The 23,263-nt window shown below is 55.2% G+C and overlaps 1 protein-coding gene across 2 annotated transcripts in view; it reads left to right on the forward strand.

The window, feature by feature from the left end:
* Positions 1 to 2,112: 2,112 nt before the first annotated feature.
* LOC138262275 (uncharacterized) overlaps positions 2,113 to 23,263 on the forward strand; it is a 299,128-nt gene continuing 277,977 nt past the window's right edge. For both annotated transcript variants that reach the window (XM_069212160.1, XM_069212161.1), the window contains exon 1: positions 2,113 to 2,243. The gene's annotated coding sequence lies outside the window, so the exon portion shown is untranslated. The remainder of the gene's footprint in view (positions 2,244 to 23,263) is intronic.

The following is a 23,263-nucleotide window of genomic DNA, read 5'->3' on the forward strand; positions in this document are numbered from 1 at the left end:
TCCCCCTGCAGGCATCCAATCCTCACCGTGCACTGTGCGGCGAGGTCCTGTGTCCAATCTGCCATGGGCAGCTGCACACAGCCAGGGACCTGCAGCCAGGCCATGCGCCCAACCTGCTGCGGGAAGTCAACTACTTCAGTTATTTATTTATTTTTGGTAATTATTGTTGGTACTGTGATGCCCTCAATAGAAGCTGAACTTTGAGCATCTTGAGTTAAATACAGATACTCCTGCAGAACACCAACCATCTCCAAATGGAAGAAAAAACTGCTACGTAGACTCTACCCTTCCCTGATCCTTTTCATGCTTTGCCCAGAAAGCAGAGTGGTCCCCCTTTTAATATCAGACAGGACCCACCCTGACATGTTTAAAAACCTGCCTGTAAAGCCACCTACTTCTGAAGCAGCTGCCCACGTCATTCCTGACTTCCTTATGTTTCACGCTTCATTCCCACCCTCAAGCTCTTATGGCAGGTGGATGGAACTGTTTTGCTGCCAAGATGCACTTGTGATGCATCAACAACTCTTCTGCTGATAAGATGCATCAATAACTCTCCCACTGACAAGACACATCAGCAACTTTTCTGCTGAGATGCATTGACTCTTCCACTGAGAAGATGCATAAACAACTCGTCTTCTGCTGAGAAGATGTGTCGTGATCTCGTCTGCTGATTAGATGCATCAACAAATCTTCTGCTGACAAGATGCATCAGCAACTCTTCCGCTAAGAAGAGTCATCAACAACTCTTCTGCAGAGAAGATGGATCAGCAACTCTTGTGCTCAGAAGATGCAACAAAAAACCTGCAGAGAAGATGCATCAGCACTCTTCTGCCGAGAAGACACATCAACAAAACTGCTGGGAATCTGCATCAGCAACTCCTCTGCTCAGAAAATTAATCAACAACTCTTCTGAGAATATTCATCAACAACACTTCTGCTGATAAGATGCATCAGCAGTTCTTCTGCTGAGAAGATGCATCAACAACTCTTCTGCAGAGAAGATGCACCAATAAATCTGCTTCTGTGAAGACGCATCAGTAGCTCTTCTGCTGCGAATATTCATGAGCAACTCATGCTGAGAAGATTAATCAACAACTCTTCTGCTGATAGTTTGCATCAGTAGCACTTCTGCTGAAAAGAAGCATCACCAAATCGGCTGAGAAGAGTCATCAGCAATTCTTCTGCTGAGAAGATTCCTTACCAACTCTTCTGCTGAGAAGGTGCATCAACAACTGTTCGGGTGAAAAGATGCATCAACAAATCTTCTGCTGAGAAGACGTATTAGCAGCTCTTGTGCTGAGGAGGTGCGTCAACAACTCCTCTCCTGAAAAGATGCATCAACAAATCTTCTGTTGAAAAGACACATCAGCAACTCTTCTGCTAAGAAGATTCATCAGCAGCTCTTCTGCTGAGAAGACACATCAACAGATCTGCTGAGAAGATTCATCGAAAACTCTTCTGCTGCGAAAATGCATCAACAAGTCCTCTGCTGAGAAGATGGGCTCGCAACTGTTCTGCTAAGAAGACACATCAACAACTCTTCTGCTGAGAAGATGCATTGACAACTCTTCTGCCATTAGATGCACCAGCAACTCTTCTGCTGAGAAGATGCATCAACAACTCTTCTGCTGAGAAGATGCATCAACAACTCTTCTGCTGAGAAGATGCATCAACAAATCTCCTGAGAAGGTTCATCAAGAACTCTTCTGTTTATTAGATGCATCATCAGCTCTTCTGCTGAGAAGAAGCATCAGTTACTCTACTGAACTCCTCCCCTCCCGAACGTGCCTCTCACCCCAGCCTCTAGCAGCTACTCGCCAGGTCTGCGGGATATCTGCCCCTCCTCGCCTGATCCACGCCTCAAACAACTGAATGTATTCAACGAGTGTCTCGTGTTTCTTTCCGTCTCCCCCGTCCCTTGGGTCACGGGCGCTGTAATAAAGTCTAATATTATTCAATAATGCGCAGGTGAGGCTCCCTGCTGACTCGGAAAGGTGAGGCTTTGGAGTAGTGCCTGCTCCGGAGGGCCACTGGGGGGCGCTGCACAGCAGGCAGAGAGGGCGCAGGAGGCCACCCCCAGTCATGTAACCGCGGGTGTCAGGCTGCAGGAACTTGTGGTGAGACAGAGGAGCCCGGAAGAGAGCAGACATGAGACTGTGGAGCAGCTGCGAGGAGACAGCGCTGTGAGCGGAGGGTGTGAAGAAGAGGCGCTAGAGAGAGGGGCCCAAGCCCCCCCATCTCAGGTGAGAAATGCGTTGTAGCCACTGTCAGTAAAGGGAACACTCCTTATCAGCGTCCCTGCACCTATTACAGCACGTCACACCCCTCGGGCCGGCTTTAGGGCGGTGCGTGCGGTGCTGCGCACCGGGTGCTGACCTGGATTCGGGGGCGCTGTGGTCGGCAATAACTTTAAAAACTTGCGATTTAAAAGCGCCTGCCGAAAAGTTCCCTGTGCGTCCAGCCTTCAGGAAGCAATTAAAATGTCACAATACCTCTTGTGATTAATGTTCCTGCTAGGGCGAGAGATTGGAGTTTTGTTTAGGGCAGCTTTGAGTCGCCATAAATTAGCGCAGAGGGTTAATGTGCCTGCTGCAAAGAACAGAGCTATATTTTATGTGGATAGCTGAGTGGATTAGTAAAGCCGGCCTTTACTTGTGCTTTCAAATAAATTAATGTGTGTGAAAGGGGAGTGATGGAGAGATGAGGGGCTCATTTGCGGGTGGTAGTGAGTGAATCCGAGAAGGTAGTCATGGGGAAGCGGGTGCCAAAAAACACTGCCGAACAGGGCACCACCAGCGCTAAAGCTGGCCTTGGGCCCTGGCTCCAGGTCATGTCTGACACTACACTACGTCATATCCATCAGAGCACACGTCACACCCTTCCAGGTCATGTCTGACACCATACCCATCACAGCACACGTCACACCCTCCAGGTCATGCCCGACACCACACCATACCCATCAGAGCACATGTTACACCTCTCCAGGTCATGTCTGACACCACACCATACCCATCAGAGCACACGTCACACCCTTCCAGGTCATGTCTGACACCAAACCATACTCATCAGAGCACATGTCACACTCTCCAGGTCATGCCCGACACCACACCCATCAGAGCACACGTCACACCCTTACAAGTCATGTCTGACACCAAACCATACAGAGCACATGTTACACCCCTCCAGGTCATGCCAGACACCACACCATCCCCATCAGAGCACACGTCACACTCTTCCAGGTCATGTATGACACCAAACCATACAGAGCACGTTACACCTCTCCAGGTCATGCCCGACACCACACCATACCCATCAGAGTACGTTATACCCCACAGGTCATGTCTGACACCACACTACCCCATACCCACGGGAGCACACGTCACACCCCTCCAGGTCATGCCCGACACCATACCCATCAGAGCCACGTCACACCCTTACAGGTCATGTCTGACACCACACCATACTCATCAGAGCACATGTCACACTCTCCAGGTCATGTCTGACACCACACCGTACCCATCAGAGCACACGTCACAGGTTATATAGGTGCATATCGCACACATGCACTGTTGCCATCGGTACATACATAACATTAGATCTTACACTGTAGAGCGCACCTACCATCCACTGAAATATTTAGTACACGCACCTGAGTACCTACGCCCTGCACTGTGACCGTCTGTTTATGCACTGCAGGGACACCACCATGTATTCATGCTTCTAGGACGGCTACTATCGGCGCACACAGCGCAGTATATATCCCAGTATCTGCACCATACACTGTGATTAGCACTTCGCACATGCCGGAGCAGACACCATGTGTGATCCTTGGCATATCTCAGAATTTATTGTAGAAATGAAGAGCTAGCGCCAACCTGTCTGAACATACAAGAGACACACGCAGCAGTGCATGTCACGTGCTTTGTAAATACCGACACGGGCGCAGGTGTGCCCTGAGGCATGACTGTCCTCAGCCCCCGCCCCCCGGGGGTGTTCTAAGAGGGGTCCCCACGGAAGGGCGTGGTGGTCTTACCAGGTTAAACAGCACCACTGTCTGCTCCGTTATCACCTCCATCAAGCAAACCACACACTAACCACTGTCTAGCGCCACTCTATATAGCGCCTCGTAGTCTAGCGCTGAACGTACGAGTCTCTTGATTTGTTTTGACAAGTTGTCATTCTTTAGCGTCCTGTAGGAAGCAGTAGACACCCCTCTATCGCATCCACTTCAAATCCATGATTTTAATCGTGTTTTTGCTGATATTGTGCCTGGACTCGCTGAACACTCCCTCACGTGGCGCTGCGTTTGCTGATCAGTGTCTGAGAAGTCAATGTTAAGGTACTGGAGTCACCCTGACCCCAAGATGGCTGCAGGGTTTCGCACCACACATCCTGACTTCTCTTACCACACAGCCCGACTTCTTTTACCACACAGGCTGACCTCTCTCACCACACAGGCTGACCTCTCTCAGCACAGAGCCTGGCCTCTCTCACCACACAACCTGACCTCCCTCACCACAGAGCCTGACCTCTCTCACCACACAACCTGACCTCCCTCACCACAGAGCCTGACCCCTCTCACCACACAGCCTGACCCCTCTCACCACAGAGCCTGACCTCTCTCACCACACAGGCTGACCTCTCTCCCCACAGAGCCTGACCTCTCTCACCACAGAGCCTGACCTCTCTCACCACAGAGCCTGACCTCTCTCACCACAGAGCCTGACCTCTCTCATCACACAGGATGACCTCTCTCACCACAGAGCCTGACCTCTCACCACACAGGCTGACCTCTCTCAACACAGAGTCTGACCCCTCTCACCACAGAGCCTGACCTCTCTCACCACACAGGCTGACCTCTCTCCCCACAGAGCCTGACCTCTCTCACCACAGAGCCTGACCCCTCTCACCACAGAGCCTGACCTCTCTCACCACACAGGCTGACCTCTCTCCCCACAGAGCCTGACCTCTCTCACCACAGAGCCTGACCTCTCTCATCACACAGGATGACCTCTCTCACCACAGAGCCTGACCTCTCACCACACAGGCTGACCTCTCTCAACACAGAGTCTGACCCCTCTCACCACAGAGCCTGACCTCTCTCACCACACAGGCTGACCTCTCTCCCCACAGAGCCTGACCTCTCTCACCACAGAGCCTGACCCCTCTCACCACAGAGCCTGACCTCTCTCACCACAGAGCCTGACCTCAGAGCCTGACCTCTCTCACCACAGAGCCTGACCTCTCTCACCACACAGGATGACCTCTCTCACCACACAGGCTGACCTCTCTCAGCACAGAGCCTGACCTCTCTCACCACACAACCTGACCTCCCTCACCACAGAGCCTGACCCCTCTCACCACACAGCCTGACCTCTCTCACCACACAGCCTGGCCTCTCTCACCACAGGGCCTGACCTCTCACCACACAGGCTGACTTCTCTCAACACAGAGTCTGACCCCTCTCGCCACAGAGCCTGACCTCTCTCACCACACAGGCTGACCTCTCTCCCCACAGAGCCTGACCTCTCTCACCACAGAGCCTGACCTCTCTCACCACAGAGCCTGACCCCTCTCACCACAGAGCCTGACCTCTCTCACCACAGAGCCTGACCTCTCTCACCACAGAGCCTGACCTCTCTCATCACACAGGATGGCCTCTCTCACCACAGGGCCTGACCTCTCACCACACAGGCTGACTTCTCTCAACACAGAGTCTGACCCCTCTCGCCACAGAGCCTGACCTCTCTCGCCACACAGGCTGACCTCTCTCCCCACAGAGCCTGACCTCTCTCACCACAGAGCCTGACCTCTCTCACCACAGAGCCTGACCCCTCTCACCACAGAGCCTGACCTCTCTCACCACAGAGCCTGACCTCTCTCACCACAGAGCCTGACCTCTCTCATCACACAGGATGACCTCTCTCACCACAGAGCCTGACCTCTCACCACACAGGCTGACCTCTCTCAACACAGAGTCTGACCCCTCTCACCACAGAGCCTGACCTCTCTCACCACACAGGCTGACCTCTCTCCCCACAGAGCCTGACCTCTCTCACCACAGAGCCTGACCTCTCTCACCACAGAGCCTGACCCCTCTCACCACAGAGCCTGACCTCTCTCACCACAGAGCCTGACCTCAGAGCCTGACCTCTCTCACCACAGAGCCTGACCTCTCTCACCACACAGGATGACCTCTCTCACCACAGAGCCTGACCTCTCTCACCACAGAGCCTGACCTCTCTCACCACACAGGCTGACCTCTCTCACCACAGAGCCTGACCTCTCTCACCACACAGGCTGACCCCTTTCACGACAGAGCCTGACCTCTCTCACCACAGAGCCTGACCTCTCTCACCCCACATGCTGACCTCTCTCACCACACAGGCTGACCTCTCTCACCACACTGCCTGACTTCTCTCAGCACACAGCCTGACCTCTCTCACCACAGAGCCTGACCTCTCTCACCACACAGGCTGACCTCTCTCACCACAGAGCCTGACCTCTCTGACCACACAGGCTGACCTCTCTCACCATAGAGCCTGACCTCACTCACCACAGAGGCTGACCCCTCTCACCACAGAGTCTGACCTCTCTCACCACACAGTCTGACCTCTCTCTCCACACAGCCTGGCCTCTCTCACACACAGCCCGACCTCTCTCACCACACAGCGTGACCCCTCTCACCACACAGCCTGACCTCTCTCAGCATAGAGCCTGGCCTCTCTCACCTCACAGCTTGGCCTCTCTCACCACACAGGCTGACCTCTCTCACCACACAGGGTGACCTCTCTCACCACAGAGCCTGACCTCTCTCACCACAGAGCCTGACCTCTCTCACCACACAGCCTGGCGTCTCAGCACACAGCCTGACCTCTCTCACCACACAGGCTGACCTCTCTCCCCACAGAGCCTGACCTCTCTCACCACAGAGCCTGAACTCTCTCACCACACAGGCTGACCTCTCTCACCACAGAGCCTGAATTCTCTCACCACACAGCCTGACCTCTCTCACCACACAGCCTGACCCCTTTCACCACAGAGCCTGACCTCTCTCACCACACAGGCTGACCTCTCTCACCACACAGGCTGACCTCTCCCACCACAGAGCCTGACCCCTCTCACCACAGAGCCTCACCTCTCTCACCACACAGGCTGACCTCTCTCACCACAGAGCCTGACCTCTCCCACCACACAGGCTGACCTCTCTCACCACACAGCCTCACCCCTCTTACCACACAACCTTACCCCTTTCACCACAGAGCCTGACCTCTCCCACCACAGAGCCTGACCTCTCTCACCACGCAGGTTGACCTCTCTCACCACACTGCCTGACTTCTCTCAGCACACAGACTGACCTCTCTTACCACAGAGCCTGACCTCTCTCACCACACAGGCTGACCTCTCTCACCACAGAGCCTGACCTCTCTCACCACACAGGCTGACCTCACTCACCACAGAGGCTGACCCCTCTCACCACAGAGCCCGTCCTCTCTCACCACAGAGCCTGACCTCAGAGCCTGACCTCTCTCACCACACAGGCTGACCTCTCTCACCACACAGGCTGACCTCTCTCACCACAGAGCCTGACCTCTCTCACCACAGAGCCTGACTTCTCTCACACCACAGGCTGACCTCTCTCACCACACAGGCTGACCTCTCTGAGCACACTGCCTCACCTCTCTCAGCACACAGCCTGACCTCTCTCACCACAGAGTCTGACCTCTCTCACCACAGAGGCTGACCCCTCTCACACACAGCCTGACCTCTCTCACCACAGAGCCTGACCTCAGAGCCTGACCTCTCTCACCACACAGGCTGACCTCTCTCACCACACAGCCTGACCCCTTTCACCACAGGGCCTGGCCTCTCTCACACACAGCCTGACCTCTCTCACCACACAACCTGACCTCCCTCACCACACAGCCTGGCCTCTCTTACCACAGAGCCTGACCTCTCTCACCACACAGCCTGACCTCTCTCACCACACAGCCTGACCTCTCTCAGCACAGAGCCTGACCTCTCTCAGCACACAGCCTGACCTCTCTCACCACACAGCCTGACCTCTCTCACCACAGAGCCTGACCTCTCTCAGCACACAGCGTGACCTCTCTCACCACACAGCTTGGGCTCTCTCACCACACGGCTTGGCCTCTCTCAACACAGAGCCTGACCTCTCTCACCACACAGCCTGGCCTCCCTCACCACACAGCCTGACCTCTCTCAGCACAGAGCCTGGCCTCTCTCACCACACAGCTTGGCTTCTCTCACCACACAGCCGGGCCTCTCTCACCATACTGGCTGGCCTCTCTCACCACACAGCCTGGCTTTTCTCAGCACACAGCCTGACCTCTCTCACCACACTGGCTGACCTCTCTCCCCACAGAGCCTGACCTCTCTCACCACAGAGCATGACCTCTCTCACCACACAGGCTGACCTCTCTCACCACACAGCCTGACCTCTCTCACCACAGAGCCTGACCTCTCTCACCACACAGCCTGGCGTCTCAGCACACAGCCTGACCTCTCTCACCACACAGGCTGACCTCTCTCCCCACAGAGCCTGACCTATCTCACCACAGAGCCTGACCTCTCTCACCACACAGGATGACCTCTCTCACCACAGAGCCTGACCTCTCACCACACAGGCTGACCTCTCTCACCACAAAGCCTGACCACTCTCACCACAGAGCCTGACCTCTCTCACCACACAAGCTGACCTCTCTCAACACAAAGTCTGACCCCTCTTACCACAGAGCCTGACCTCTCTCACCACACTGGCTGACCTCTCTCGCCACAGAGCCTGACCTCTCTCGCCACAGAGGCTGACCTCTCTTACCACAGAGCCTGACCTCTCTCACCACACAGGCTGACCTCTCTCACCACACAGCCTGACCTCTCTCACCACACAGCCTGACCCCTTTCACCACACAGGCTGACCTCTCTCACCACACAGGCTGACCTCTCCCACCACAGAGCCTGACCCCTCTCACCACAGAGCCTCACCTCTCTCACCACACAGGCTGACCTCTCTCACCACACAGCCTCACCCCTCTTACCACACAGCCTCACCCCTTTCACGACAGAGCCTGACCTCTCTCACCACAGAGCCTGACTTCTCTCAGCACACAGCCTGACCTCTCTCACCACAGAGCCTGACCTCTCTCACCACACAGGCTGACCTCTCTCACCACACTGCCTGACTTCTCTCAGCACACAGCCTGACCTCTCTCACCACAGAGCCTGGCCTCTCTCACCACACAACCTGACCTCCCTCACCACAGAGCCTGACCTCTCTCACCACACAACCTGACCTCCCTCACCACAGAGCCTGACCCCTCTCACCACACAGCCTGACCCCTCTCACCACAGAGCCTGACCTCTCTCACCACACAGGCTGACCTCTCTCCCCACAGAGCCTGACCTCTCTCACCACAGAGCCTGACCTCTCTCACCACAGAGCCTGACCTCTCTCACCACAGAGCCTGACCTCTCTCATCACACAGGATGACCTCTCTCACCACAGAGCCTGACCTCTCACCACACAGGCTGACCTCTCTCAACACAGAGTCTGACCCCTCTCACCACAGAGCCTGACCTCTCTCACCACACAGGCTGACCTCTCTCCCCACAGAGCCTGACCTCTCTCACCACAGAGCCTGACCCCTCTCACCACAGAGCCTGACCTCTCTCACCACACAGGCTGACCTCTCTCCCCACAGAGCCTGACCTCTCTCACCACAGAGCCTGATCTCTCTCATCACACAGGATGACCTCTCTCACCACAGAGCCTGACCTCTCACCACACAGGCTGACCTCTCTCAACACAGAGTCTGACCCCTCTCACCACAGAGCCTGACCTCTCTCACCACACAGGCTGACCTCTCTCCCCACAGAGCCTGACCTCTCTCACCACAGAGCCTGACCCCTCTCACCACAGAGCCTGACCTCTCTCACCACAGAGCCTGACCTCAGAGCCTGACCTCTCTCACCACAGAGCCTGACCTCTCTCACCACACAGGATGACCTCTCTCACCACACAGGCTGACCTCTCTCAGCACAGAGCCTGACCTCTCTCACCACACAACCTGACCTCCCTCACCACAGAGCCTGACCCCTCTCACCACACAGCCTGACCTCTCTCACCACACAGCCTGGCCTCTCTCACCACAGGGCCTGACCTCTCACCACACAGGCTGACTTCTCTCAACACAGAGTCTGACCCCTCTCGCCACAGAGCCTGACCTCTCTCACCACACAGGCTGACCTCTCTCCCCACAGAGCCTGACCTCTCTCACCACAGAGCCTGACCTCTCTCACCACAGAGCCTGACCCCTCTCACCACAGAGCCTGACCTCTCTCACCACAGAGCCTGACCTCTCTCACCACAGAGCCTGACCTCTCTCATCACAGGATGGCCTCTCTCACCACAGGGCCTGACCTCTCACCACACAGGCTGACTTCTCTCAACACAGAGTCTGACCCCTCTCGCCACAGAGCCTGACCTCTCTCGCCACACAGGCTGACCTCTCTCCCCACAGAGCCTGACCTCTCTCACCACAGAGCCTGACCTCTCTCACCACAGAGCCTGACCCCTCTCACCACAGAGCCTGACCTCTCTCACCACAGAGCCTGACCTCTCTCACCACAGAGCCTGACCTCTCTCATCACACAGGATGACCTCTCTCACCACAGAGCCTGACCTCTCACCACACAGGCTGACCTCTCTCAACACAGAGTCTGACCCCTCTCACCACAGAGCCTGACCTCTCTCACCACACAGGCTGACCTCTCTCCCCACAGAGCCTGACCTCTCTCACCACAGAGCCTGACCTCTCTCACCACAGAGCCTGACCCCTCTCACCACAGAGCCTGACCTCTCTCACCACAGAGCCTGACCTCAGAGCCTGACCTCTCTCACCACAGAGCCTGACCTCTCTCACCACAGAGCCTGACCTCTCTCACCACACAGGCTGACCTCTCTCACCACAGAGCCTGACCTCTCTCACCACACAGGCTGACCCCTTTCACGACAGAGCCTGACCTCTCTCACCACAGAGCCTGACCTCTCTCACCCCACATGCTGACCTCTCTCACCACACAGGCTGACCTCTCTCACCACACTGCCTGACTTCTCTCAGCACACAGCCTGACCTCTCTCACCACAGAGCCTGACCTCTCTCACCACACAGGCTGACCTCTCTCACCACAGAGCCTGACCTCTCTGACCACACAGGCTGACCTCTCTCACCATAGAGCCTGACCTCACTCACCACAGAGGCTGACCCCTCTCACCACAGAGTCTGACCTCTCTCACCACACAGTCTGACCTCTCTCTCCACACAGCCTGGCCTCTCTCACACACAGCCCGACCTCTCTCACCACACAGCGTGACCCCTCTCACCACACAGCCTGACCTCTCTCAGCATAGAGCCTGGCCTCTCTCACCTCACAGCTTGGCCTCTCTCACCACACAGGCTGACCTCTCTCACCACACAGGGTGACCTCTCTCACCACAGAGCCTGACCTCTCTCACCACAGAGCCTGACCTCTCTCACCACACAGCCTGGCGTCTCAGCACACAGCCTGACCTCTCTCACCACACAGGCTGACCTCTCTCCCCACAGAGCCTGACCTCTCTCACCACAGAGCCTGAACTCTCTCACCACACAGGCTGACCTCTCTCACCACAGAACCTGACCTCTCTTACCACACAGGCTGACCTCTCTCACCACAGAGGGTGACCTCTCTCACCACAGAGCCTGAATTCTCTCACCACACAGCCTGACCTCTCTCACCACACAGCCTGACCCCTTTCACCACAGAGCCTGACCTCTCTCACCACACAGGCTGACCTCTCTCACCACACAGGCTGACCTCTCCCACCACAGAGCCTGACCCCTCTCACCACAGAGCCTCACCTCTCTCACCACACAGGCTGACCTCTCTCACCACAGAGCCTGACCTCTCCCACCACACAGGCTGACCTCTCTCACCACACAGCCTCACCCCTCTTACCACACAACCTTACCCCTTTCACCACAGAGCCTGACCTCTCCCACCACAGAGCCTGACCTCTCTCACCACGCAGGTTGACCTCTCTCACCACACTGCCTGACTTCTCTCAGCACACAGACTGACCTCTCTTACCACAGAGCCTGACCTCTCTCACCACACAGGCTGACCTCTCTCACCACAGAGCCTGACCTCTCTCACCACACAGGCTGACCTCACTCACCACAGAGGCTGACCCCTCTCACCACAGAGCCCGTCCTCTCTCACCACAGAGCCTGACCTCAGAGCCTGACCTCTCTCACCACACAGGCTGACCTCTCTCACCACACAGGCTGACCTCTCTCACCACAGAGCCTGACCTCTCTCACCACAGAGCCTGACTTCTCTCACACCACAGGCTGACCTCTCTCACCACACAGGCTGACCTCTCTGAGCACACTGCCTCACCTCTCTCAGCACACAGCCTGACCTCTCTCACCACAGAGTCTGACCTCTCTCACCACAGAGGCTGACCCCTCTCACACACAGCCTGACCTCTCTCACCACAGAGCCTGACCTCAGAGCCTGACCTCTCTCACCACACAGGCTGACCTCTCTCACCACACAGCCTGACCCCTTTCACCACAGGGCCTGGCCTCTCTCACACACAGCCTGACCTCTCTCACCACACAACCTGACCTCCCTCACCACACAGCCTGGCCTCTCTTACCACAGAGCCTGACCTCTCTCACCACACAGCCTGACCTCTCTCACCACACAGCCTGACCTCTCTCAGCACAGAGCCTGACCTCTCTCAGCACACAGCCTGACCTCTCTCACCACACAGCCTGACCTCTCTCACCACAGAGCCTGACCTCTCTCAGCACACAGCGTGACCTCTCTCACCACACAGCTTGGGCTCTCTCACCACACGGCTTGGCCTCTCTCAACACAGAGCCTGACCTCTCTCACCACACAGCCTGGCCTCCCTCACCACACAGCCTGACCTCTCTCAGCACAGAGCCTGGCCTCTCTCACCACACAGCTTGGCTTCTCTCACCACACAGCCGGGCCTCTCTCACCACACTGGCTGGCCTCTCTCACCACACAGCCTGGCTTTTCTCAGCACACAGCCTGACCTCTCTCACCACACTGGCTGACCTCTCTCCCCACAGAGCCTGACCTCTCTCACCACAGAGCATGACCTCTCTCACCACACAGGCTGACCTCTCTCACCACACAGCCTGACCTCTCTCACCACAGAGCCTGACCTCTCTCACCACACAGCCTGGCGTCTCAGCACACAGCCTGACCTCTCTCACCACACAGGCTGACCTCTCTCCCCACAGAGCCTGACCTATCTCACCACAGAGCCTGACCTCTCTCACCACACAGGATGACCTCTCTCACCACAGAGCCTGACCTCTCACCACACAGGCTGACCTCTCTCACCACAAAGCCTGACCACTCTCACCACAGAGCCTGACCTCTCTCACCACACAAGCTGACCTCTCTCAACACAAAGTCTGACCCCTCTTACCACAGAGCCTGACCTCTCTCACCACACTGGCTGACCTCTCTCGCCACAGAGCCTGACCTCTCTCACCACAGAGGCTGACCTCTCTTACCACAGAGCCTGACCTCTCTCACCACACAGGCTGACCTCTCTCACCACACAGCCTGACCTCTCTCACCACACAGCCTGACCCCTTTCACCACACAGGCTGACCTCTCTCACCACACAGGCTGACCTCTCCCACCACAGAGCCTGACCCCTCTCACCACAGAGCCTCACCTCTCTCACCACACAGGCTGACCTCTCTCACCACACAGCCTCACCCCTCTTACCACACAGCCTCACCCCTTTCACGACAGAGCCTGACCTCTCTCACCACAGAGCCTGACTTCTCTCAGCACACAGCCTGACCTCTCTCACCACAGAGCCTGACCTCTCTCACCACACAGGCTGACCTCTCTCACCACACTGCCTGACTTCTCTCAGCACACAGCCTGACCTCTCTCACCACAGAGCCTGACCTCTCTCACCACACAGGCTGACCTCTCTCACCACAGAGCCTGACCTCTCTGACCACACAGGCTGACCTCTCTCACCACAGAGCCTGACCTCACTCACCACAGAGGCTGGCCCCTCTCACCACATAGCCTGACCTCTCTCACCACAGAGCCTGACCTCAGAGCCTGACCTCTCTGACCACACAGACTGACCTCTCTCACCACACAGGCTGACCTCTCTCACCACACTGCCTGACCTCTCTCAGCACACAGCCTGACCTCTCTCACCACAGAGCCTGACCTCTCTCACCACAGAGGCTGACCCCTCTCACCACACAGCCTGACCTCTCTCACCACAGAGCCTGACCTCAGAGCCTGACCTATCTCACCACAGAGCCTGACCTCTCTCACCACAGAGCCTGACCTCTCTCACCACAGAGCCTGACCCCTCTTACCACACAGCCTGACCCCTTTCCCACAGAGCCTGACCTCTCTCACCACACAGCCTGGCCTCCCTCACCACACAGCCTGGCCTCCCTCACCACACAGCCTGGCCTCTCTCACCATACAGCTTGGCCTCTCTTACCAAACAGCCTGACCTCTCTCACCACACAGCCTGGCCTCCCTCACCACACAGCCTGACCTCTCTCAGCACAGAGCCTGACCTCTCTCACCACACAGCCTGGCCTCTCTCAGCACAGAGCCTGGCCTCTCTCACCACACAGTTTGGCCTCTCTTACCACACAGCCTGACCTCTCTCACCATACAGTGTGACCTCTCTCACACACAGCCTTGCCTCTCTCACCACACAGCCTGACCTCCCTCACCACACAGCCTGGCCTCCCTCACCACACAGCCTGGCCTCTCTCACCACACAGCCTGACCTCCCTCACCACACAGCCTGGCCTCCCTCACCACACAGCCTGGCCTCTCTCACCACACAGCCTGACCTCCCTCACCACACAGCCTGGCCTCCCTCACCACACAGCCTGGCCTCTCTCACCACACAGCCTGACCTCTCTCAGCACAGAGCCTGGCCTCTCTCACCACAGAGCCTGGCCTCTCTCACCACACTGCGTGACCTCTCTCACACACAGCGTGACCTCTCTCACACACAGCCTGGCCTCTCTCACCACACAGCCTGGCCTCCCTCACCACACAGCCTGACCTCTCTCAGCACAGAGCCTGGCCTCTCTCACCAAACAGCCTGGCCTCCCTCACCACACAGCTTCGTCTCTCTCAGCACAGAGCCTGGCCTCTCTTACCACACAGCCTGGCCTCCCTTACCACACAGCCTGGCCTCTCTTACCACACAGTCTGACCTCTCTTATCACACAGTCTGACCTCTCTCACACACAGCCTGGCCTCTCTCACCACACAGCCTGACCTCTCTCACCACACAGCCTGACCTCTCTCACCACACAGCCTGGCCTCCCTCACCACACAGCTTCGCCTCTCTCACCACACAGCGTGACCTCTCTCACACACAGCGTGACCTCTCTCACCACAGAGCCTGACCTCTCTCACCACACAGTCTGACCTCTCTCACCACAGAGCCTGACCTCTCTCACCACACTGGCTGGCCTCTCTCACCACAGAGCCTGTTCTCTCTCACACACAGCCAGACCTCTCTCACCACAGAGCCTGGCCTCTCTCACCACAGAGCCTGGCCTCTCTCACCACAGAACCTGACCTCTCTCACCACACAGGCTGACCTCTCTCACCACAGAGCCTGACCTCTCTCACCACAGAGCCTGAACCCTCTCACCACAGAGCCTGACCTCTCTCACCACAGAGCCTGACCTCAGAGCCTGACCTCTCTCATCACAGAGCCTGACCTCTCTCACCACACAGGCTGACCTCTCTCACCACACAGGCTGACCTCTCTCACCACACTGCCTGACCTCTCTCAGCACACAGCCTGACCTCTCTCACCACAGAGCCTGACCTCTCTCACCACAGAGGCTGACCTCTCTCACCACACAGGCTGACCTCTCTCACCACAGAGCCTGACCTCTCTCACCACACAGGCTGACCTCTCTCACCACACAGCCTGACCTCTCTCACCACAGAGCCTGACCTCTCTCACCACACAGCCTGGCGTCTCAGCACACAGCCTGACCTCTCTCACCACACAGGCTGACTTCTCTCACTACACAGCCTGGCCTCTCTCACCACACAGCCTGGCCTCTCTCACCACACAGCCTGACCTCTCTCACCACACAGCCTGGCTTCTCTCACCAGGCTCACCACACAGCCTGACCTCTCTCACCACCCAGTCTGACCTATCTCACCACACAGCCTGACTTCTCTCACCAGGCTCACCACACACTCTGACCTCTCTCACCACACAGCCTGACCTCTCTCACCACACAGCCTGGCCTCCCTCACCACACAGCCTGACCTCCCTCACCACACAGCCTGGCCTCTCTCACCACACAGTCTGACCTCTCTCACTACACAGCCTGGCCTCCCTCACCACACAGCCTGACCTCTCTCAGCACAGAGCCTGGCCTCTCTCACCACACAGCTTCGCCTCTCTCACCACAGAGCCTGGCCTCTCTCACCACACAGCCTGGCCTCCCTCACCACACAGCTTCGCCTCTCTCACCACAGAGCCTGGCCTCTCTCACCACACAGCTTGACCTCTCTCACACACAGCGTGACCTCTCTCACCACAGAGCCTGACCTCTCTCACCACACAGTCTGACCTCTCTCAGCACAGAGCCTGGCCTCTCTCACCACACAGCTTGGCCTCTCTCACCACAGAGCCTGACCTCTCTCACCACACTGGCTGGCCTCTCTCACCACAGAGCCTGTTCTCTCTCACACACAGCCTGACCTCTCTCACCACAGAGCCTGGCCTCTCTCACCAGAGAACCTGACCTCCCTCACCACACAGCCTGGCCTCCCTCACCACACAGCCTGACCTCTCTCACCACACAGCCTGGCCTCTGTCACCACACTGCCTGACCTCCCTCACCACACAGCCTGGCCTCCCTCACCACACAGCCTGACCTCTCTCCCCACACAGCCTGGCCTCCCTCACCACACAGCTTCGCCTCTCTCACCACAGAGCCTGGCCTCTCTCAACACACAGCGTGACCTCTCTCACACACAGCGTGACCTCTCTCACCACACTGCCTGACCTCTCTCACCACACAGCCTGTCCTCCCTCACCACACAGCCTGACCTCTCTCACCACAATGCGTGACCTCTCTCTCCACACAGCGTGGCCTCTCTCACCACACAGTCTGTCCTCTCTCAGCATAGAGCCTGGCCTGTCTCACCACACAGCTTGGCCTCTCTCACCGCAGAGCCTGACCTCTCTCACCACACTGGCTGGCCTCTCTCACCACAGAGCCTGTTCTCTCTCACCACACAGCGTGACCTCTCTCACACACAGGCTGGCCTCCCTCACCACACAGCCTGACCTCTCTCACCACACAGTCTGACCTCTCTCTCCACACAGCCTGGCCTCTCTCACCACACAGTCTGACCTCTCTTAGCACAGAGCCTGGCCTCTCTCACCACACAGCCTGACCTCTCTCACCACACAGCCTGACCTCTCTCACCACACAGCAGACCTCTGACCTCTGTCACCAGGCAGGTCGCTCCACCCATCTGCCACGCAGCCCCCTGTGGGTTGAACCTCCGTTGCCGCTTTTGCCGCCTGACTACTCGCTCCCTTTTTTCTGTACCCCTGCGCTTGGCTTCTGTGCCACTTCGTTTTTTCATTCTGTGCCCCTGTGTTTTGCTTTCTGTACCCCTGTGCTCTCTCCCGCCGTCTTTTTCCGCCGTTTATTCCCCGGGTTTTCCCCTGGGTTTTTCCCTGGGTTTTTCCCTTGCTGCTGAGCCCCTGCTGCCCCGCCCCCTTCACTCCCAGAGACCGCACCAACGGAGTGGGAGGAGGAATCGCCATCATCCACAAAGACTCCATCAAAATCTCAACGAACACCGATGACACCCTCACCACCGCCGAGCACATGCACTTCCAGATCCACACCGATCCCAACACCACCCTCAGAGGAACTCTCATCTACAGACCTCCCGGACCCCGCCCACAGTTCAGTGACACCATCGCCGACCTCAGCAGCACCCACGCCCTCGCTTCCACGGACTACATCCTCCTCGGGGACCTGAACTTCCACCTCGAGAACATAACAATGCCAACTCCACCGCCCTGATCGACAACCTCGCCAACCTCGGACTCAAACAGCTCGTAACTGTAGGAGGCTGGACTGGCTTGTAGTGAGTACCAAGGGGTACTTACACCTTACACCAGGCCCAGTTATCCCTTATTAGTGTATAGGGTGTCTAGCAGCATAGGCTGATAGATAATGGTAGCTTAGCAGAGCAGCTTAGGCTGAACTAGGAGACGAGTGAAGCTCCTACAGTACCACAAGTGTCACTTGCACAATATCATAAGAAAACACAATACACAGATATACTAAAAATAAAGGTACTTTATTTTTATGACAATATGCCAAAGTATCAGTATGAGGATAGCAAATATACACAAGATATATGTACACAATACCAAGAATATGCAGTATAGTCTTAGAAAACAGTGCAAACAATGTATAGTTACAATAGGATGCAATGGGGACACATAGGGATAGGGGCAAAACAAACCATATACTCCAAAAGTGGAATGCGAACCACGAATGGACCCCAAACCTATGTGACCTTGTAGAGGGTCGCTGGGACTATTAGAAAATAGTGAGGGTTAGAAAAATAGCCCACCCTAAGACCCTGAAAAGTGAGTGCAAAGTGCACTAAAGTTCCCCAAAGGACATAGAAGTCGTGATAGGGGAATTCTGCAGGAAAGACACAAACCAGCAATGCAACAACGATGGATTTCCAGTCGAGGGTACCTGTGGAACAAGGGGACCAAGTCCAAAAGTCACAAGCAAGTCGGAGATGGGCAGATGCCCAGGAAATGCCAGCTGTGGGTGCAAAGAAGCTTCTACTGGACAGAAGAAGCTTAGGTTTCTTCAGGAACGACAAGGGTTAGAGACTTCCCCTTTGGAGGACGGATTCCCCACGCCGTGGAGAGTCGTGCAGAAGTGTTTTCCCGCCGAAAGACCGCCAACAAGCCTTGCTAGCTGCAAATCGTGCGGTTAGCATTTTTGGATGCTGCTGTGGCCCAGGAGGGACCAGGATGTCGCAAATTGCGTCAGGAGACAGAGGGGATGTCAAGCAAGACAAGGAACCCTCTCAGCAGCAGGTAGCACCCGGAGAAGTGCCAGAAACAGGCACTACAAGGATGCGTGAAACAGTGCTCACCCGAAGTTGCACAAAGGAGTCCCACATCGCCGGAGACCAACTTAGAAAATCGTGCAATGCAGGTTAGAGTGCCGTGGACCCAGGCTTGGCTGTGCACAAAGGATTTCCCGCCGGAAGTGCACAGGGGCCAGAGTAGCTGCAAAAGTCGCGGTTACCAGCAATGCAGTCTGGCGTGGGGAGGCAAGGACTTACCTCCACCAAACTTGGACTGAAGAGTCACTGGACTGTGGGAGTCACTTGGACAGAGTTGCTGGATTCAAGGGACCTCGCTCGTTGTGCTGAGAGGAGACCCAAGGGACTGGTAATGCAGTTATTTGGTGCCTGCGGTTACAGGGGGAAGATTCCGTCGACCCACGGGAGATTTCTTCGGAGCTTCTAGTGCAGAGAGGAGGCAGACTACCCCCACAGCATGCACCACCAGGAAAACAGTCGAGAAGGCGGCAGGATCAGCGTTACAGAGTTGCAGTAGTCGTCTTAGCTACTTTGTTGCAGTTTTGCAGGCTTCCAGCACGGTCAGCAGTCGATTCCTTGGCAGAAGGTGAAGAGAGAGATGCAGAGGAACTCGGATGAGCTCTTGCATTCGTTATCTAAGGAAATCCCCAAAGCAGAGACCCTAAATAGCCAGAAAAGAGGGTTTGGCTATTTAGGAGAGAGGATAGGCTAGCAACACCTGAAGGAGCCTATCAGAAGGAGTCTCTGACGTCACCTGGTGGCACTGGCCACTCAGAGCAGTCCAGTGTGCCAACAGCACCTCTGTTTCCAAGATGGCAGAGGTCTGGAGCATGCTGGAGGAGCTCTGGACACCTCACAGGGGAGGTGCAGGTCAGGGGAGTGGTCACTCCCCTTTCCTTTGTCCAGTTTCGCGCCAGAGCAGGGCTAAGGGGTCCCTGAACCGGTGTAGACTGGCTTATGCAGAAATGGGCACCAAATGTGCCCATGAAAGCATTTCCAGAGGCTGGGGGAAGCTACTCCTCCCCTGCCTTCACACCATTTTCCAAAGGGAGAGGGTGTAACACCCTCTCTCAGAGGAAGTCCTTTGTTCTGCCATCCTGGGACAAGCCTGGCTGGACCCCAGGAGGACAGAAACCTGTCTGAGGGGTTGGCAGCAGCAGCAGCTGCAGAGAAACCCCTGAAAAGGCAGTTTGGCAGTACCAGGGTCTGTGCTACAGACCACTGGGATCATGGGATTGTGCCACCTATGCCAGGATGACATAGAGGGGGCAATTCCATGATCATAGACATGTTACATGGCCATATTCTGAGTTACAATTGTGAAGCTACATATAGGTAATGGTGTCCCCGCACTCACAAAGTCCGGGGAATTGGCCCTGAACAATGTGGGGGCACCTTGGCTAGTGCCAGGGTGCCCTCACACTAAGTAACTTTGCACCTAACCTTTACCAGGTAAAGGTTAGACATATAGGTGACTTATAAGTTACTTAAGTACAGTGTAAAATGGCTATGAAATAACGTGGACGTTATTTCACTCAGGCTGCAGTGGCAGGCCTGTGTAAGAATTGTCAGAGCTCCCTATGGGTGGCAAAAGAAATGCTGCAGCTCATAGGGATCTCCTGGAACCCCAATACCCTGGGTACCTCAGTACCATATACTAGGGAATTATAGGGGTGTTCCAGTAAGCCAATGTAAATTGGTAAAATTGGTCACTAGCCTGTTAGTGACAATTTGAAAGACATGAGAGAGCATAACCACTGAGGTTCTGGATAGCAGAGCCTCAGTGAGACAGTTAGTCACTACACAGGTAACACATTCAGGCACACTTATGGGCACTAGGGCCCTGGCTGGCAGGGTCCCAGTGACACATGCAACTAAAACAACATATATACAGTGAAAAATGGGGGTAACATGCCAGGCAAGATGGTACTTTCCTACACAACCCCCCCCAAACGAAGGACAATAAGACTAGCCATGACCTGATGAGTCTTCATTGTCTAAGTGGAAATATCTGGAGAGTCCATCTGCATTGAAGTGGCTACTCCCAGGTCTATGTTCCACTGTATAGTCCATTCCCTGTAGGGATATGGACCACCTCAGCAATTTAGGATTTTCACCTTTCATTTGTTTTAGCCAAAGTAGAGGTTTGTGGTCTGTCTGAACAATGAAGTGAGTGCCAAACAGGTATGGCCTCAACTTCTTCAGTGCCCAGACCACAGCAAAGGCCTCCCTCTCTATGGCAGACCAACGCTTTTCTCTAGGGGTCAACCTCCTACTAATAAAAGCAACAGGTTGATCCTGGCCCTCAGAATTAAGTTGTGATAGGACTGCCCTTACTCCTAATTCAGATGCATCAGTCTGGACATAGAATTTTTTAGAGTAACAAGGGCTTTTCGGGACAGGTGCAGAGCACATGGCCTGCTTCAGCTCCTCAAAAGCTTTCTGACAGTTTGCTGTCCATAATACCTTTTTAGGCATTTTCTTGGATGTGAGGTCATTAAGAGGGGCTGCAATGGAGCCATAGTTCTTAATGAACCTCCTGTAATACCCAGTGAGGCCTAGGAAGGCTCTCACCTGAGTCTGAGTAGTAGGGGGAACCCAATCAATAATTGTTTGGATTTTCCCCTGTAGTGGTGCAATCTGTTCCCCACCAACAAGGTGTCCCAGATAAACCACCTTACCCTGCCCTATCTGGCACTTTGAAGCCTTGATAGTGAAGCCTGCCTTTTGCAGGGCCTCCAAAACTTTCCATAGGTGGACCAGGTGATCATCCCAGCTGGAGCTAAAGACAGCTATATCGTCCAAATATGTTGCACTGAAAGCTTCCAGCCCTTGCAGGACTGTGTTCACCAACCTCTGAAAAGTGGCAGGTGCATTTTTCAATCCAAAAGGCATTACTGTGAACTGGTAATGGCCTCCAATGGTTGAAAATGCAGTTTTAGGTTTAGCATCTTCTGATAATTTGATCTGCCAATACCCTGCAGTCAAATCAAAAGTGCTTAGATACTTGGCAGATGCCACTGTATCTATGAGCTCATCTGCCCTGGGTATAGGGTGAGCATCAGTTTTGGTTACCTGGTTGAGACCTCTGTAGTCTACACAAAACCGCATTTCCTTCTTTCCATCTTTGGAATGGGGTTTTGGTACAAGTACCACAGGAGAAGCCCATGGACTTTCAGAGTGCTCAACCACTCCTAGTTCTAACATTTTCTGCACCTCTTGCTTTATGCAGTCTCTGACATGGTCAGGCTGCCTATAGATCTTACTTTTGACAGGCAAGCTGTCTCCAGTATCTATAGTGTGCTCACACCAAGAAGTGGTACCTGGCACAGTAGAGAAGAGTTCAGAAAACTGATCCAGGAGATTTATGCAATGGTCTTTCTGCTCAGCAGTAAGACAATCAGCCAAAACTACACCTTCCACTAGAGCATCTTGTTCTGTGGAAGAGAAGAGATCAGGAAGAGGATCACTGTCTTCTTCCTGTCCCTCATCAGTTGCCATGAGCAGGGTGAGATCAGCCCTGTCATAGTAGGGTTTCAGGCGATTGACATGGAGCACCCTAAGGGGACTCCTGGCAGTGCCTAAGTCAACTAAGTAGGTGACTTCACCCTTTTTCTCAACAAGTGTGTGGGGTCCACTCCATTTATCTTGGAGTGCTCTTGGGGCCACAGGCTCCAAGACCCACACTTTCTGTCCTGGTTGGTACTGAACCAAAATAGCCTTCTGGTCATGCCATTGCTTCTGGAGCTCTTGGCTGGCCTGATGGTTTTTACTGGCCTTTTTCATATACTCAGCCATTCTTGATCTGAGGCCAAGTACATAATCCACAATATCTTGTTTTGGAGCTTTTAAAGGTTGTTCCCAACCCTCCTTGACAAGTGTTGGTGGACCCCTAACATTGTGTCCAAAGAGGAGTTCAAAGGGGCTGAAGCCCACTCCTTTCTGGGGTACCTCCCTGTAGGCAAAAAGGAGGCATGGTAACAGGATATCCCATATCCTGCGGAGTTTTTCAGGG

The sequence above is a fragment of the Pleurodeles waltl genome, chromosome 10 (assembly GCF_031143425.1).
Source record: "Pleurodeles waltl isolate 20211129_DDA chromosome 10, aPleWal1.hap1.20221129, whole genome shotgun sequence".
Taxonomy (NCBI): Eukaryota; Metazoa; Chordata; class Amphibia; order Caudata; family Salamandridae; genus Pleurodeles; species Pleurodeles waltl.